Here is a 13,207-nt window from a genome sequence, read left to right on the forward strand (position 1 = left end):
GTATGCCAGGGTTCTCCAGAGAAACAAAACCAAAAGGATGTGTGTGTGGTGTGTGTGTGTGGAGAGAAAGAGAGCGTGCATAATAAATATTTATTATAAGGAATTGGCTCATGCCATTATGAATATTGGCATTTTCAAAATCTGCTGTAGAATTCGGGCCTTCAACTGATTAAATAAGCCTCACCCACATTATGGAGGTGAATCTGCTTTATTCGAAGCTTATTTTAAAAAATATCTTTGCAGCTACATTTAGACTGATGTTTGACCAAACAAACGGGCACTGTGGCCTAACCAGGTTGATGCAAAATCACAGACACTTTGCTTTACCTTCTTCCTATGTTCCCCCACAAAAAGGTGAATTCTGAGTTTGTGTTTGTAATTTTGCACTTATCTGTAATTTTAGACTAACTCTCAGAGTCTGAAAGAATAAAAGCATTATTTGTATATTTACCTCTAACTCTATATTAAATATCTAAACTACATTGATTCATTAAATGCATCTTTTTACTCATACCCTTTTCTTTAAGTATTTCTTATGTGCTATCCCATTAACAATGGATACAGTAAGAATTATCCCTGTTTTGCTGTTGATGATCTGACCAAGGTCCCTGGCTGGTGCACGCCTTGCTGTCAAACGTTCTTGTTCTATCTCACAGCAGCTTTTGCTGATTCCAGCTTCAAGTCACTTCTCTTTGTTCTCAACAGTTGTCCATCTTGCTTATAACTTACGAGGTATTTATTTTGTCTTTGCGTCTTTTGGAAGCTTCTGAGATAGTCCTTATTTGTCAGTTTGCCAGTCCCTCGCCTAGGGAGTAAAGTTTAATGAATTTACTTGGGGGATTTAATGACGCTTTTATTTTTACATTTTTAAATTTTTCTTGAGACACAGGGTCTCACTCTGTTGCCCAGGTTGGAGTGCAGTGACACAATCATGGCTCACTGCAGCCTTGACCTGGGCTCAAGCAGTCCTGCCACCTTAGCCACCCAAAGTGCTGGTATTACAGGCATGAGCCACCACACCTGGCCCTAATTATGCCTTCAGGAGAAATAAAGCCCATGCCCCAGATGAACATGGTTATTTATCTGAGTACAGAGAAATGTAAATTGGGTGGTTAGATTTTGATGAATGGTATTTGAACTAAATGTTAGTAATGAGAATAGGGATAGGCCCCGATGATTTGTGATATAGATGCCAATTCATATTTTATGATGTCTACACCAAACAAGGAAATAACCAAGGTGGATGCCTTATTAGATCAGAATTGGGGAAATTAACTTTAACATGCAATGTGACCTTTGTACCGTAATCACCAATGTACTAAGCTAACCTTCATGAGGTCTTGTTTTGGCAATTTGCTTATATTTATTCATCTTTTTGGTGGAAATAGCAATGATGGTATTAACAGTTGGTATCTCAAACAAAACTGTACAGATATAGTCATGGCAGAGATGCTTTATGGTTTGATTTGTAAAAGTGTTTTACATAATATTTTTCAGTGGAAATCTGAGTTAAAAATTAATTTTTAAAGGATACCTGAGGGAGCTACATTTTAGAACTAAAATGCTGAAGTATCAACAAATAAATATGGATACCTATTAACTATAAAATCAAGAGAAAAAACTTTTCTCTATGATGATCTACAGAAAAAAGCTCAAATATTCAGGAAGTCAAATGGGTATAGAAATGTTTACTTAAAATTTGCAATCTTATAATATATATTTTAACCAAATAGTATTTTTACAATTGGTATAATTTATGTAGACAAGGAAGAGAGTGATTTCTATCGCGTGCTCACTTGCAATTTTGAGGAATTGAATTAGAGATGCCGTGGGGTGAATGGCTCACAAATTCCACGAAAAAACCCTATCCCAAAATGGACACAAGAGGGCGCCAAGCATGCAGTAGCTGATGGAGATTTAATGGACGAAACACTCTGGCACTTAAAAATGAAGCCATGTTTATTTTATTCTGGGTAATATATTACGCACCTGCTTGTTTTATTTTTTAGACTGATTCGTGTCAAATGACTTTCCAGAAATATGACATGTGTACTGGATCCAAGCAGAACTAATCTTTCAATGTAGAAGTAGTACTATTTTGTACAAACTATATTCCATGATATAATGAAGTTTTACTTTATTGTACTCACTCTAAAGGGAATTAAGAGAATGTAACAAGATGGCACATACTTTTTTGAGCATTTTGTCTCTGTAACTCACTAAGAAACAGTTTTTGATAATGGGATATTTACCACACACACACACACACACACACACACACACACACACACACACAAACACACACACAAATTCCTTTGTTACAGGAAGAGAGTAGTGAGTTTTTGTCTAGAGGATTCAGGGACTAATTTAGGGCTGAGACTTCCAGAAAAAAGAGGACACAAAATGGTACCTGAAGGACCTAGATTTTCCGTGCATGAGGAAGAACTAAGGCATTTTGGTCCTATAAATATTTGGCTTATATGTTATTTTGCTAGGGCTCCTATAACAAAATATTTTTGTCATCATAAAATAAGCCAAAATGGGTGACTTAAGCAATAGAATTTATTTTCCCACAGTTCTGGCGGCCAGAAGTGCAAGATCAAGGTTTTGGCAAAATTGGTTTCTCCTGAGGCCGCTCTCTGTGACTTGTAGATGCCCATCTTCTTACTATGCCCTCACGTGGTCTTTTCTCAGTGTGCATGGAATCCTGACATGTCTTCACATGTCCAAATTTCCTCCTCTTATGATGACACCAGGCACATTGGATAAGGGCTTACCCCGAAGGCCTTATTTTAACTTAAACACTTCTTTAAAGGCTCTAACTCAGCCGTCCCCAACCTTTTTGGCACCAGGTACTAGTTCTGTGGCAGAAAATTTTTCCACAAACGGGCGGGGTGGGAGGGGATGGTTTGGGGATGATTCAAGCTTATTGCATTTATTGTGCACTTTATTTCTATTATTACATTGCAATATATAATGAAATAATTATACAACTCACCATAATGTAGAATCAGTGGGAGCCCTAAGCTTGTTTTCCTGCAAGTAGATAGTCCCATCTGGGGGTGATGGGAGACAGTGACAGATCATCAGTCATTAGATTCTCAAAAGGAGCTCGCAACCTGGATCCCTCACATGCGCAGTTCACAATAGGGTTGGCACTCCTATGAGAATCTAATGCCGCTGCTGATCTGACAGGAGGAGGAGCTCAGGCGGTCATGCAAACAACGGGGAGCCGCTGTAAATACAGATGACGCTTTGCCAGCTGCTCACCTCCTGTTGCGAAACTCGGTTCCTAACAGACTGCAGACTGGTACTGGTCTGTGGCAGAGAGGGGTGGGGGGTGGTTTAGGGACCTGTGCTTTATCTCCAAATACAGTCACATTCTTAGATAATGAAGGTTAGCGCTTCAACAGATACTTTCTGGGGAGACAGAATCCAATCCATAACATCTTGTTTCCTTGCTTGTGTAAGGTTAGAATGGTGGAGGGCAATGGGCTCTCTGTCTGAGTTTACTGACCAGCTTCCAGTGAGACAACCTCTGTGCCCTGCACACGTCAGGTACTCAATATGCGTTTGTTGAGTAAGTGAATTTCTGCCTGGAAAAGTGACACATTTTACTCTGCTTAGGCTTGCCTGATATCTTCAACTGCCTGACAGGTAGTAATTAACTGTTGAAAGAAAGGCATAAATACTTCCTTTTAAACATTGACATTATGTCCATCTGGTGAAAGAAAAGGATAGAGGCAAATAAGGAGAGTTCAGGAAATGCTAAAATTTCTTTGAAATAATTTCATTGAAAATTAACAAGTTGCTTATTGTGAAAACAGATTCCAATTTACACATAATGGCCAATCATCTAGCTTTCCTGGCCTTTGATGAAACCCTTCCTACCCAGAGTGGTCTGCTTTTTACCCCATCATAATGGTTATGGAGGGCTTCTTAGGTTAATTTGCCTTTCAGACTTCAACCGCTTAAAGATAATACATTTAACTCAATTATAAGCTGTCGTCTTGTTCACAGTGCAATTTCTTCTGCCCTGGCAGCCCTGCCCCAACACTGCTGCTGCTGTGCCCACCCCTCATTTGGGGTGCAATAACTGAGTTCTTTGCAATTGGACAACTTGTACAGGGTCTCCAAAACTGTAGCAGAGAGGCCAACAGGGGCAGTTAAAAAATCAGAGTCTCCTGTTTTCAGGTGTTGCTCTATTTCAGGAGGAATTTCTGGCCACATGAAGACAAAGTGAAGTCTCCTGGGTTGACCAGCTGCAAGTGGGGCAGCTTGCACCTACACTGCCTTACAGGGGCCACTGGACACCAGGCACATGCTCACTTGTCTAGGCTCCAAGGGCCCGGCTTAAGGGACAGGAGGAAGTGAGGGACCCTAAACTTGGTCTTCACTTGCTATAATGTTCCCTCCCTTGAAGCATGTTTCTGTTTTTCCAAACAACTGATTAATCGTTGATTGATTTTCTAAATCTCACCTTCTTTAATTGGGAACGGTGGGCTAAAATATAAGGCATTGAGTTGGATTTAATGTAAATATCCCATCCTTCATGCATCTTCAACTTTCTCCTAACCCTTCAGAAAAGATTGTTTCTTCCCCTTGTCTCTTGGACTTCCCTTTTTCAGGCTGCTGTGATAAAGTTCTTGATACTTTCTTTCTCAAAAGACTTTTTAAAAATCCTTTATGTTGGCAGGGAATTAACTCATGAATAAATGGATAATAATACCGGCTGACATTTTTGGAGCGTTGACTATTTGGCAGGCACTAAGCCGAGGGATTTGCTCGCATTATCTCACTTGATCCTCTCAACAGCTTTGTGATAAAGCCCACTTCACAAACGAAGAAACTAAAGCTGAGAGAGTTAAGTAGCTTGTCCTAGGTCATAGGATTAGGAAGCAGAAATATTCAACTCTCAAGTTCAGGAGAAAGGAAGGAAAGTCCATGACTCTGAAACACACACAAAGGTGGAAGGTGGAAGCTAATGTTTACTACTTTCCCTTAACAAGGGTGTGTAATGCAGCCACTGTGTCTAATACCTTGAAGGTAACAAAAGGGGCCGAGCTATAGACCTTGCCCTTGGGAATATTTTTAGTCTACTTTGGTGGTTCCCAAACTGCTACACATTGGACTGATCTGAGGATCTGTGAATGTGTATACTAACACCTGCTAGGCCCCCAGAAAGTCATATTTAAATGGTTTGTATGAGAGTGTGATGTGGGCATCAGGACTTTCCAAAGCTTTCCAGGTGATGCTAAGGTACAAAGTCTGGGAACTGCTGGGCTCGCAGGAGAGCGACGCTGTCATACATTGATTGTGAAGCAGGAGGTACGTCCATGTGGCATTGTGTGGCTGGGTTGTAATTTCCGCAAGAATTTTCATAATTCACTTGCCATTGAAGTCAGGTCAGCAGACCCTCAAATCTGCTCTTTTGTGTTTTCTTCACTTTGCTCTGGATAGCACATTACTTTGATTCACAAAGCCCCAGGCAACAACCAGTGTTTCGGTTTCTTTTCTTCCTGCACAAGGTTCAACAAAGAGCTTTGGTCCACCTGGGTTTCTGTGGTCTCGCCCTGGCTGTTCCCCTTTTCTCCTCCGTTTCCCCTCACCATCTAGCTCACTTCCCTGTTTCAGCTTTTGTTCTCCATTTTCACTCAGTTTTTTGTTCACTGAACATTTCTCGTCATTTACTATTCCTCATCTGTCACTCATCTATCTCCCTGATTAAAATTTGACAAGCTTAGTGCTTAAAAAAAAAATGCAACTTTTTTTTTTTTTGAAGGGAAAAAAGCTCCAATGTCTTTTGTGCACTCATTTGATTAGGAAATTTACACACATTCTGCCCTCCTTTCTACAAACTCATATTCCATCCACCTGTGTCATTTCCTGTGTCCCTGTTTGGAGCTGATCACCTAATTATTTTTCATTCAGTATCTGTTGATCACCCATCCTGTCCAAAGCACTGCTATTCCTCTTTCAATAGTAGTTTGAAACTTGTTACGGAGATGCAGAATTCCCCTTGCGTGTTACCATTACTCCATTTGGTGTTTAACTGTACTGAACATATTGAAAGGTTGAAAGAGACATTACTATTTTGGTTATTTATCTGTTGCCGAATGTACATGAAAAGATGTAGCTTTTCTTCCAACGTTCATCAACAGCAGATAGTATTTTATGGCTATGAGATTTTTAAAGCAATTACAGCTATTCATTTACATTTTACTAATTGTTAAATTTTACCAATTTGGACAACATTAGAAAAATACAGAGGAGGTTTAAAAGAAAGCCATGAGGAGAAAGGAAAAAGAAATACTAGAGAGTACAGAATTAAGGTTTGAAATTAATTCCAAATAAACGTCACCAATACAGCTGCGGAGATCAAAGAGAACAAAAGGGGTAGAGACACATACTTAGAACTACATAGAGAGAAATAAATTCTTAGAACAAAACAAGTAGGTAGGCATGGGCTAAGGTTAAGTAAAACACCAGAAATTGAAGATAAGAATGGATGAGTGAGAAAGAGAATTAACAGTTAGAAATAAAGAGTTTACTACTTACAAAGGTATATACATCAAAGGAAAAGAAACACAGGAGTTAAGTTGTCCTGGTCCTAGTTATGAAGGCGCAATCTCACACTTGTTAATAAAGACCATTGTATTTGAAAACCTGGCTGAGGATTGTTCATTCTCGGAAGAAAGAACTTTCTGCAGTTTGGCAAAAGTAGAAAGCAGGAGTTGCTTTTATAGAGCCAGAAGATGGCACTGTTGTCAATGTTTGCAGGCAGAGAATAACAAAGTCCCGTTTTTCAAGCTGGTTTCTGTATGGTTCAGCCCAATTGAATGCCCTTAGAGGAGGATTATGTGTAGATTTTTGTTCTATAGGTTTTCTATAAAACACAGAAAAAAAATCCCAAACCAATTTGAAACTCAAGAAAAATGATACATGATCAATGTTTTAGATCCATATACCTGTTACTTTCCTTATGGTCAATATAGCTGCATCTTCATATGGGCATTCTATTTTGGTTAGGTTTTTAGTTTATTTTCCCCATAATGAGCAAAATCTATTTCTAGCTAATTAAGGGTAAGTGATAGATTAATTGTATTACATTTCTAAGTTAGTATTATTGGAAATCCATAGACATAATTGTATTGCTATTGTTTTAAGATGTTAAAACTTCTGCTCTGGTTGTATATTACCAACCATGTTTTCCAGCTGTGGTGGTTTATCTTACTATGATAGGACGTATGTATTTATTATTATGCTCCAGACAAAAAGATGTACAAGGAAAAACATTTTGATTTCATTTAGAATAAATCTGAAACGAGGCAGGTCTCACTCTTGAAATTTCTTTATAGTAACACATTTCTTGGTTTGTTCTCTGCAAAATTTTGAAAAATTAAATAAGTATCAAAAAAGTTAGTCTTGAGGAATAATTCCTGGACTTGAAAAGGAGGCAACACTGCAACTCTCACCCTAAATCTTTCCTTTCCTTTAACTCTCTCTCTTTCTCTGTGTGTGTGTTTGTGTGTGTGCTAGAGCTGTTGGTGAGGAGAAACACTGGGGTGAGGTCAAGGTCGAGAGACAGAGTAGAAAGACAATTTTAGCTTTGTCTATTTTAATTTCATACTCAGTACTGAATTTAATCACATTTTTTATCAAATGGAATTCTAAAGCTATATTCTGAAGAATCACATTATGCTTAAAAAGAATATATTTGAATGTAATTTTGAAAAATTAACCAGTAATTAAAAAAATAAGAACATATTCTGCAATGCCTATTTAAAAACTTTTTAAGAAACGCATTTGGTATTCTGTTAAATTATTAATCCAGGTAAACTTCCTGCATTTATTCACACAGGTGGGTACATTTCATCACAACCACATATGACTCAGGCTTCTAAAAAGTAAAAACATGACATTTTTGGTTAATAATTATTTCAGCAACATTTCCCAAGCATCTTTTATATCATAAACAACGTGGATCCTGATTCAGCTCTTCTGGATTCCATAATAACAGATGGATTGCGAGACTGTTTACTGCTGCTTCCCACAAACTTCCTCTTTGTAAACTACTATATTATTTATGAATCAGAAAAGTTTCAAAGAAGCCTCCTATCTGATTACTGCTTACTGATGAACTTGCATCAGAGAAACTTTTAGTCCAATTATCCCAGTTTGTTACAAAGAACTGTTATTATTTCAAAGTCTGAATTTGTTAACTGGTTACTATGCCTGCTTCTTTGTGCCATTTTACTCACAAAGGCCTTGTCAGACAGATTGCAGTAACTCTATCCTCAGGAAACAGGTCATAGTGAATATGTCGGCACTGAAAAATGAAGGTAGACTAATACCAAGTATTTTATAAATAGTATTACTACATCAGACACTTTGAGATATATTTAAAATGTGCTTTGGAAAATATTACAAATGATTTGGCTTTTAACTGATTTATATTTATCTGTGGAAAATCGTATCTACATTTGTGCAACAATGCAGTCATGGAGTTTATAGACATTTTTGGTCACTGAACTTGACACTTGTAATTGTCGGTTTGAGCGTCATGCAGGAATAAATGGTGAAACATAATGAAACTGCAGTATACCTCTTTACAGTTTATTTGAGCCACCATGACGGGCCTGATCCATTCTGATTTTACAATTGACTTTAGCAATAGAGGAAATGTTTCTTTTCTGTGAGTGAAGTGGGCACAAAGATACCCACACTGATAGGTTTTTAATTAGACTCAAGAGAAAATGAGACAAAACCAAAGACAAGCACAACAAAAATCTCCCCCAAAATAAAGGTCTGTTAATAAGACCAACCTTGCCTTCCGATTTCCACCCTCTGTGCTGCATCATGCTATGCAACCTGATTATGATTCATTTATCACGACCTTGATAAGAAACATATTTACAGAAAAATGTGGTCAATTATAATTGTTCTTGGGCTGAATCTGAGCTAGTTGTGTGTGTGTGTGTGTGTGTGTGTGTGTGTCTGTGTGTGTGTGTGTGTCTGTGTGTGTGTGTGTGTGTGTGTCTGTGTGTGTGTGTGTGTGTGTGTCTGTGTGTGTGTGTGTCTGTGTGTGTCTGTGTGTCTGTGTGTGTGTGTGTGTGTGTCTGTGTGTGTGTGTGTGTGTATGTGTCTGTGTGTGTGTGTGGGAGAGACACAGAGACACAGACAGATAGAGACAGGACCAGTGATGTCATCATCCTATCAAAAATATAATTGTAAATACGCTGATTATGAACTGAGCAGGTTCTCACCCTGCCCCTAGATGCTGTCCTCAGCGGTGACTCTCGCTGCCTGCGTGGGGACCTAATGCTGCGGCAGAGCAGCTGCAGAATCCCTGCCTGCCGAACTCAACCAGGAGGAAGCCTGTGACAGATGCCTCTGCATTTTATGCAAATATCAACTTCATGGATCAGTTTTCCTTCCCTCTGTGGAATATAAGCATCTGGAAAATAGAATTCCAAGAGCCTTTGCACATTAACAAATGAACAGAAATGACCAAACCACACAGGTATAACAGGACTGACATAGAATGTCAAAGACGAGTGTGTTCATTAAAGCCCCAGTTTTATTGTAATTCTTTCCTACTCAAACTGGGTGCTTTTCTCACTTCCTAGTACTTTCTTTCCATAAATCTGTAGTAATTGAAAAATACATTGTTGTATATCCCTGTCTCCCAGCCACTATCCCATCATTTTGGAGTACATGTAGTGAGAATAAAAAAATAAACACATTGGTTGAAGATGTGTTTAAAACGATTCTAAACAAAAGCAAAAACAGAACAAGAACATTCTTTCTCAGAAAAAAGTTATTTTTTCAAAAGTAGAAGTAAGTTTCAAAGCTTAAGATTTTAGATATTTGCAGTTAAATAATTACTATTTTTTATATTGCTGTGCCACTTAACATATACTTATGAAAAATCATAAGCTTTATAATTAAAGATGCCGCAAACATTTATGTATATTCTGACATTCAGCTTCAGCTTCTAAATGGAGATTACTACTATTTCAATACATAAATAATTTTATAGTACTCACATTTGCTTTAAGAAGGCTTTCACATTATACCTAATTTTATGTAAATGTTATTCAGATTTCAATCCAAGAGTTTTGTAGGGGAGGTTAAAGGGTGTTTATCTTGATTTGTTAAAATGCACCATTAAAATTAAGCAGTGACAAATATTATGACTTTTTAAATTGTTCTAAATGGTTTTATTTGTTTATTAGTTTTGTGTTTGTACAAAATATTTTAACCCTTTAAACATAATCTAATTTGATGAATTGTTCAAATAGGAGCTATACTCAGCAAATAGATCTGGTAATCTCATAAATTCAAAAATTAGCTTGTATTCTTAGTAAACCTGCTTTATGAGTATTGTTTAATGAAATGAAATGGTATATGGTACATTTAGAAAAATTAATGAAGATGAAAATCAATACAAAAAGAAAGCTTTGATTATTTTATATTCTAAAATGCTACCCTTTATGAAATGATCATAAACATTTGTGCTTAAAATGTATTTATTGAACATACAGTTTTAATGTTTGGGGAGAACATGTATTTATCTAGAATAATCACAAAAGAAAAGCAAATTGACAAAGAATATTTCATTAGTTTGTTTTAAAATACTTCTGAAATTGATATTTTAAGGAGAAAAGAAAACAGATCAGAAATGTTTCTTCATAAAAGTAGGATTATTATATTCCTACATATTACTTATGAAAAGTAATCAGCAAAGATAGGGTATAGATAAGGCATGGCTCTAAATGAAACCTTAACCCAAAATTCAAAAACCCATTTCAGAATCAAGTATTAATAAACTTCATTTTAGTTTCTCATAAGTGCAGCTGCATTTTCTATTTAATTATGGGTTTTCAACAGTAGTCATTTTTCCTTGACCTACGTACTCAATCTCAAAAGTCAGAAAATTGCCTCTTTTTAAAAACTGACAATGGCACGGTATGTTTCCAAAGAAAAAAGACAAATTACAGAAAACCATTAGTTTAAGCATATTTAAATAGCTAGGAAGAAGTTCTAATAGAAAACTTGGTGAAATATGAGAAAAAGTTATGAGTTGTTTTTATTGCATGGCATAACATAAATGTTAAGATATTATTATTTTCTTTTTCTCTAAAAGTAAAATAAAAAATGTGTTGTATAATTGTAAAAAGCCCAATGCATTAAAGATGACTGTTTTTTTGCTCTTGTAAAAGGGATTCTTTACAATTGTAAATTTATGGAGATTTTATCTGCAGCCTGTGTAGTAGATGAACAGGAAAAGTCATTTTAAAAGTGAAAAATTTAGCTTATTAAGAGATGTAGAATAAAATAGTAAGATAAGTTGAGAGCAGAACATTGGCCTTTGAAAATGTAATAAGACAAAGCTCATTATTTACTGACAAATAGAAGCAGAAAACATATTTTTAATTTAAATTGCTAAATCACAATGAAGAGTGTAAAAAGTCAGGTTTACTTTGAATGAAAAACAAAATAATCTGCCTTATTTAATAAAGTAGATTCTCAACCATAGAAGTGAGGAGATGGGATTTTTGTTTATTTGATACAGAGATTTTGTTTTTGCCAAATTGTTAAGCCTTCTTTTGTGGCCTGTGAATTATTTGTGGGTTAGGGCACAAGTCCTTGATTGATGACAGAAAGAAAGATTTAATGAACAATTATTCACTATTCAATTTTCTTACTTTTATCACATTAAAAAACCTTTTTGTATATATTTATTGAGAGTTCCCCTGATTTTTTAGATGGAATTAAGAAAATTGCACAAAATAAGTTAAAACTGGCAAAAGAACATTCTTTCTAAATCTTAGTTATTAATAATTTCCTTTCCATCATTTGTGATACTAACACAAATTATGTCTTCACAGTCAAAAGGTGGCTTCAATACCCAGGTTAATTAAAAGGGCCAGGTTATAGAATCTGAATCATTGATACCACCGAGATCTGTTGAGAATAATACATCCAGTCAGGAAGCCAAGGGAAACTTTTAACAAAAATCAGAGATGCCAAGACATTCAGAGCTTTGACCTCTGCTCATTTTGATAGATTTGATATCAATGGAATGACCAAAAACCCCTTCCAAATGCAAAAACCCAGGTTGTCCTGGAAGTCAGGACTCACATTACAGTAAACTTTATGTGAGAATCCCATTGACATTTAGCTTAATTTCCCCCCTAGAATTTCAAATGATTGTTGTATTTTGTAATTTACTTAGTAAAATACCTCTTACAATCTATCATTTCTTGTGAGCAGGGCCCCAGTAAGGACGGCATTCAAATGCCCAATAGCTTCCTCAGAGGCTCTGAATTAAAAATACAAACTTGCGGCTTTAAAAAAGAGGCTACCAAACACTGAGAAAGAATTGGGATTTCATCAGCTGGGCAGCAGTGAGTCTGCCCGTGAAATTTAATCACAGCATTTCTTCCTGGGACAAAGACTCATGTAAAAATGATTCTTTGGAGTAAAAGAGACCATGAAAATCTAAATAAAAAATAAATACACATTTGCACCCAGTTTCTTGTAAATTATCAACTCATAAGAGGCTTACCTTATGTGTCACAGTCAGTGACTACAAATTTTCTTGCCAGCGAATAATATTTTATATTGTCCTTACGAACAGTTAAGCCATAAAATAAATGCATAACAATTTTAGATACCTTTTTAATGGTGTGAGAAATTTTATGAAGGAAGTCCCCACAAAGTGAAGTAACTACAGACTTGATGTTTACTTCTTAATTTGTTGGAATATAATAAAATGAAAATTAAAGGTAAAAATAAGCTGTAGGTCTACTAGACAGGGTATTGGAATATATTGTAAGAGTACAGGGAACCGGTTCTAGGTCTGACAGAGCTCTCTGTGTCTTGATTTCCTCATGTGTAAAATGAGAATTTTAGTTTAGATGATCTCTTGGGTCACAAAAAGTTCTAAAATCCTACAACTTTGAAAGTTAAGAATAAAATGCCTCTTGATTTCCCTTTTTATTTAAGAAGTATTGCTCACATTCTTACTATGTTACCTTTCTGTGTAACATTCCCAAATTTTGGTAAAAAAAATTTAGAAATGCATTTTGGCATGCACAAAGGAAGCAGTTAAAGTTCACCTAGAAAATGAAGAGTAAAATGGCTATTGAAAGCAATGGAATTGCTGGAATGAAATTTATAGGTATTACCGCAAAAACAG

General features: G+C 36.2%; 1 long non-coding RNA gene across 2 annotated transcripts in view; it reads left to right on the top strand.

The window, feature by feature from the left end:
* The first annotated feature begins 5,015 nt into the window (after positions 1-5,015).
* Positions 5,016-13,207, top strand: part of LOC144333446 (uncharacterized) — a 28,889-nt gene continuing 20,697 nt past the window's right edge. Inside the window, exons 1-2 of one of the 2 annotated variants that reach the window (XR_013402100.1) lie at positions 5,016-5,328; positions 9,278-9,523. This is a non-coding gene — a long non-coding RNA (uncharacterized LOC144333446). The remainder of the gene's footprint in view (positions 5,329-9,277; positions 9,524-13,207) is intronic. The other variant, XR_013402101.1, reaches the window with a different exon arrangement.

The sequence above is a fragment of the Macaca mulatta genome, chromosome 12 (assembly GCF_049350105.2).
Source record: "Macaca mulatta isolate MMU2019108-1 chromosome 12, T2T-MMU8v2.0, whole genome shotgun sequence".
Classification (NCBI taxonomy): Eukaryota; Metazoa; Chordata; class Mammalia; order Primates; family Cercopithecidae; genus Macaca; species Macaca mulatta.